The following is a 6,599-nucleotide window of genomic DNA, read 5'->3' as shown; positions in this document are numbered from 1 at the left end:
TCTACACATTAGGAATATATCGCCACCTGCTGCTTTAGCAGCAGCGTTTTGGCTTTTACGAGTGGATGGGATTTATTTTTTTTTTTTAAGGAAAACAGAAAATGTCCGTTTTCAAAATTACCCATGTACGTGTGGACGTAGCCTAAGAGAGTGATCCAGGCAGTGTTTAGGCTGAAAAAGCTGTGTTTGTTCCCCCCCCCCCGCCCCCCTTCTTTTTGCATACCATAAATGCATCTGATAACATTACCATTTAAGCTGCAGGCATCTACTGCAGTAATTTAAACAATCATCTCATATTTTACACCCCTATAAAGTGAGCTTGCCACATTGCACATGTATGTCGCGTGGTACTGTACGACTAACTGCCATTTTGTTTACTGAGTAGTGCATAATGGCCGCATTACCTGAGCGGGAATCCACTAAAGCACAGTACTAAAAAATAAAAAAAATCATTACTTTTTGAATTAATTAAAAATAGCTGGTTGCAGATGCACAGAGGGAGAAAAAACGCGGTGTACATTATATTACGTAAATTCACAAACTGCATAGAGATATTGGTGCGATGGAAACAGAATAAGATAAGATAAAATGTACTTTACTGAGTAGAATATAGGCAGTAGGAGTTTTGTGAGTAACTTTTAATTATATTCGCCAAAGACAATGACAGTAAATTAACCCAGTTTCACCTGCTAGCTAAGGATGTTATATGCCTCTCTCCCTTATACCGTTTAGGACAAGTATAGAAAGCAACTAAAATAACCATTGATGATAACTTATCAAACCTTCAGTATTTACCTTGGCGTTAGTTTTAAATTCCTTTAAATAATCGATGTCCTCCAGGAACCAGCAAGTCAAAAATCTGCTCGCAACTGAGGACAGACCACACTAGTCCATAGGCGGCGCAATCTGCTCCTCCCTCATTTCAACAAAAAAGACTGCGAAGACTGGTTGCCGCTCACTTTAAAAAACAACTTTATTTAAAAAGTTGTTTTTTTCATAGGCGGCGCAATCCGCTCCTCCCTCATTTAAACAAAAAATACCGCGAAGGGCTTTGGAGTTGACGTCACGCCGCAATGCATTGTGGGAGCGCAGCGCCATTTTCGGGGTCTACGAATCAAAACAAACACGCTGGTCGTGTCCAAATTCATGGGCTGCATTCTCCTGAGGACCCGGCCTTCGCGGTCTATGTGGGCCGGGTCCTCAGAAGATCGGGTAGGCCGGAAGTAAACGGCCGTGAAATTGGACGGTCTAGCCTTCTCGATCTACTCCCGCCCTTAATTCAAAGTATTTCCGGTCGTCAGCGCCAGGGCACGAAAATGGACCCCGAAATCTTTCTCCGTTTTTTGTGTTCATTTTTAATTATCAACGATCTAAAAAAAATGTGTCGCGGTCGTCATCGCCGGCATGTTTTGTACTCCAGGCTCATCAGAGAAAATCATATCCAGGTAAAACTAGACGCATTTAGGAATTACTTAGCTAGTTTTATGGATAATTTCAGTGACTGAATGACGGCGGTCATTCAAAATATATGAACAAAATCTCTTAGAAAATGTTCTTCTATAAGTTTACATTTATTTTCAGTTATTCATATGATCTGTTACTTATTTTTGTACATAAAATTGCAGTAAAATTGTCAGAAAGCCAAAAACAGCGTTATTTTTGAGTTCACAAAAAAGCTTAGCTACACAGATGAAATGTATAAAATGTTATTTCTCAGTGTTAGTATATTTTACTCAAGCTTAGTAATCAGAATAATGCTTTGATGTCATAAAATAAATGAAGTCATACCTTTCTATTAAAACTGTTTATGCTGTTCTCCACCTTTTCCTTAACCAGAAAAGGCCGTTGTACTGCAGGATTAACCAAAGTGTACCAGTCCTGGACCATTTTTTTAGCCAGGAGGATCCAAGGCCTGATTTTCGGCTAAGCAGGGAGTCTCTGGCAGTGTTGTTAAATCTCCTGAACCAGGATCGGCGGCATGGATGGGGTGCCACAATTGAGATCCTGGTGTTTCTTTTCTGGTTGGCAAGTGGAGCATCCTACAGGGTGGTCTCAAGAGTGTTTGGGATGCCGCGTTCTACTGTCCACTACATCGTCCACCGAGTCACGAAAGAGGTGTTGGCCATTCGCTACCAGGTCATCCACCTCCCAACAACTCCAGAGGACCTGGAGGTAGTGTCCCGTGGGTTTGCAGGGCTGGCACGCCACAGAGCCTTTATGAAAGCGGTGGGTGCAATCGACGGCTGCCACATACGCATCAAGTGTCCAAGTGGCCCTGATGGTCAGTGCTATAGGAACAGAAAACTGTTTCCATCAATCATCTTGCAGGCGGTTTGTGACCATCGGGGCCGCTTCATCGACACATACGTGGGCTGGCCTGGGTCGGTGCATGATTCCAGGGTGCTCCGCCACAGCCCACTGTACAGACAGTCCGTCTACCCTCCTCCAGGGCATTTCATCCTCGCAGATGGAGGGTACCCATGCCTCGGGCGTCCACTCCCCCTCATCACACCCTACAAGAGGCCAGTCCAAGGTGTGGGAGCCCAGCGCTTTAACAGCCATCATTCCAGGGCACGCTCCATAATAGAGCGTGCTTTTGGGATGATGAAGAACAGGTTCAGGGCCATCTTCCTGCAAGCGCTGGAGGTGCACCACACCTTTGTACCTCATGTAAGTGACCACCCAATGTCAAATTAATTGTGTGTGTGTATATATGTATGTATGTGTGTGTGTATGAAAGAATAATGTGTATATGTATATCATTACAGGTAGTAACAGCATGTGCCATCCTCCACAACATTTGCCTCAGTGCTGGTGACATTGTGGCTCCTGAGGATGAACCTGAGGATGATGGAGCAGAGGATGATGAGGGGGAGGCTGGATTGGAGGCAGTCAGTGGTGCTCTGTGGCGGGACCAGCTGTCTGCCGAGGTGTCTGCCCTGGAGGAGGTACCACCAGACCATGACTACTGTTAACAGGCAAGTAAACATTTATCTAAGCATCTTTTTTAATACCACTTTTTCAAACTGTTGTCTGCTACAGAGTCACAAGTATTATACTAGTAGTGAATCCACTTTCTCTGGTTTGCATATTTCTGAAAAACCTCTTAGTGGTGTGGCAGCCGTCGATTGAGTCAGCCCTGCAAACCCATGGATGGACGATGCAGTGGACAGAGGGAGGAAGCATCCTAAAACTATTTGCACACCACCCTGTGCCATTCTCCACTTTCTGACCAGAAAAGACAAACCACGGGTCACAGTCGCAGCACCCCATCCATGTCTGATCTTCTTTCGGCAAATCCAGCAACACTGCCAGAGATTTTCTGTTTGTGTGATCTTTAAAGTATATTTGAAAAAAAAAAAAAACGGTCCAGGAACAGGTCACTTTGGTTAATCCTGTGTGAAAATTTGTAAATATTTGTATATATTTATCCTTCTCTGACTAAAATTCATGTTTTAGAAATATTCTTGTTTTATTATTATTTACCTTTGAAGAGTTTTAAATTGACAAATTGACAAGTAAGAACATATCAAAATATATTTTTAACTTATTTCGGAACTAATCTTTCTAGTATGGAAAAAAGTCTGTCCATCCTGTCCCTGCTCTCCCGTTCTCTCCTCTCCTCAGCCTCCCTTTGGTACTGCATGTCCTCTTTGATGAGCTCAAGGAGCTCATCCTGTCTTTCCCTTCTCCTCTTCCTTCCCGTTGCTGCTGGCTGACCTCCTTCCTCATCCGTCTCCCCTACCATCTCGCTTTGGTCATCCACTGCTGTACTTGGCCCTGGAGTGTCCTCAGGGAGAGAGGAAATAAGGACAGGGGGCCTAATGGAAGGCCTCTGTCCCATCACCTCATCCATGAGGCCAAACCAGGGCCAAGTAGCAGCAGTGGGCTTCCCACTGACTCCCTCACCTGACCCTGGACACTTGCAATCCTAAAGGCAGAGGAAATCAGAAATGACAGACAAATGTAAACAATACAACTTTTAGTAAATGTACATTTATTAAATTTCATTCTTAAAAATTATCTTCTTGACAGCACACATACTTTGTATCTTTTCTTTAAGTTGTCCCACTTCTTTTTGGCCTGTAAGGGGGTGACTTTCCCTTGCAGGCCCATCTTCTCAAGAATAGTCCTGATCGCACACAAAAAAATAAGAGAAGAGAGAAAACCATAACAACTATGATAATCCCTAAATCCAAAAGTTTTCACAGCAGAACACAAGAGGAATACGTCTGGACATCACAGGTTCTGTACAGAATGAGGGTTATTGAAACCGTACTCAGATGAATATGATGTGTAAATTGATTTATTCGTGTACCTCCATCCCACAGTCACTGAATTTTTTACCCCGGTGAAGAGGTGATCATTTTCTCCTCTAGTTTTAATAAAGTCTGCCGTTTGCTCTTTGCTCCCTATAAACATATCACAAAAACGTTGATTGGGAAAAATGTAAGCGCCAATGAAAAACCGTGGGACCCACCATACAAGCTAGTTTACGGACACTTTTTATGAAGATTGTTTAAATAAATATTACAAGTCTATGCAAATTCACAACCCTAACAACATAACCGCTATAAAAATTTAATTTTTGTACCACCATATTTTCACATACTTACATTTAAAAGTGTATTCGTCTCCCGGTTTATCTTGTGCCGCCATCGTTACGTGAATGAAGTTGTTCTGGGCTGGCAAGCTATCGAGCCGGTGGGGTGACAGACGTCACCGAAAACGTTCCATGCACTTTTGCAAATATGCAATATCTTGACAAACAAAGCAGATATTTGAAGTTTACACACCCACATTCTCGCCTGAAAATATGTTAAAAGTTTATTTTGTGACCCAGAAAGATTAATAAGAGTAATTTTAAAACTTAGTAGCGGCCGCCATTAGCCGGAAACTGGAGCTTGGCTGGGCCGCGCTATGAATTCTGGGATATGGTGGGCCACGAAGGACACACCCGACCCATCCTTCAAATTCGGAAAAAGGAGCACGCATTTGTCGGCTGCATTCGGAGGGGTCTACGAATTTGGACAGCCTTCGGCGCGTCGCTGTGACGTAATCTGTCTACAAATGCGGCCTCAGGAGGATGCAGCCCATGAATTTGGACACGACAACTGTGTTGGAACGACGACTACAAGAAAGATGCTTAAAAGCAGCTCAAAAGAGAATGGACTGTATAGAGACCGATTGCGTCAAGAGGCAAAGCAGCGGTACTTGCAGAAAATAGCGTGCATAGGAAATGTGGAGTCAGCGCGTACAAGTCGTCATTCAAACAAAGGTAAGTCAGCTCGAGTACTGCGTGTGAAATGCATTTGATTTCCCTGCAAACATTCACATTAGTGCAGCATAAATTCATTCATGAGGGGAAATTACAGTGAGAACATGTGGAGGCTGTTAGAGGGATAACATAGTGAGTTCAGTGCATTGATGAGACATTGTCCTGAAGGATTTAGTTATTATTTATGGTTAAAGAAATTGCACTAATTTATTCATAAATAATCCTAATTATACATCTTGCTTCCATGTTTGTATCCTGTGTCACTAAAAATACATTTTATTTTAATTTTATACATTGATTAATGACCTGCAGAATCTCCTTATCATATTAAGTGATTCATAATTGTCACTTTATGCTTTCTACATCGCTAAAGTGATGACATCCTTGCATTACATACTTTAGGTTCATTTTCTGCAGCCAGGTTTCTGACAGAGAACAGACAGATTTACACTATAACATGCAGCGTTCTATAGATGGACACATAAAGAAATGAAAAATTACATGTATGTGCTAACTTTCTAAACACTTTGTTACATTTATGATAAAGTAGATAAAACACATTTGTGTCGGCCTTGGCTCATTAGTTCTTGTCTTTAAATGAACTTTGTGTGTGTTTCAGGTCCTGCACTCTCAAAGACTGAATGAACCAGCATTGCAGCCATGAGTCACTGTGAGCATCACAGGGAAGGTTGAAGCCGCCCACTGCAGCTGTAAGGCCGGAGTCGCAGAGACCTGCAGCCATGTCGCTGCTCTTCTGTTTAATGTAGAAGCAACAGTGTTGATCCGTGGCACAAGGACTGTTACAGATGAACCTGCATACTGGGTTTTGCTGGGTAATAATACCAAGATACAGCCAGAGGTTGGCCATAAGATAGACTTCTCCTCTTCAGCTGCCTAAAAAAAGACTCTTGATCAAAACATAAACAGACCATCCGTATTGAAAGGTAAAAGGAGCCATCCTCAAAAAAGAAAAATCCCACCTGCTACTGTGGAGTTGTCACTGCTATTGGATACTTTGCTGGAACACAGTAAAGCTGTGGGTTGTGGGAATGACCCATAATGTTTTATCTAGGGGTCTAGATTTATGCCTGTAGTGCACTGCCGTGTAAATAATTTGCATTTACTGAATATCTACTGACTGAGTCCCACTGTTCAAAAGTTGAATAAAGAAACAAACTAATTTTGCCTCTTTTTTTATTAAAACCACTTTATAGAACATCACATCAGTTACAGTGTAGAATCCATGTCATTTATAGTTTACAAATGACAAAATGTTTACACAAATCATGAGTGTTTACATGATATCACCCACTACTAACAT

The sequence above is a fragment of the Maylandia zebra genome, linkage group LG13, assembly GCF_041146795.1.
Source record: "Maylandia zebra isolate NMK-2024a linkage group LG13, Mzebra_GT3a, whole genome shotgun sequence".
NCBI lineage: Eukaryota > Metazoa > Chordata > Actinopteri > Cichliformes > Cichlidae > Maylandia > Maylandia zebra.
Note: the sequence above shows the minus strand (reverse complement) of the source record.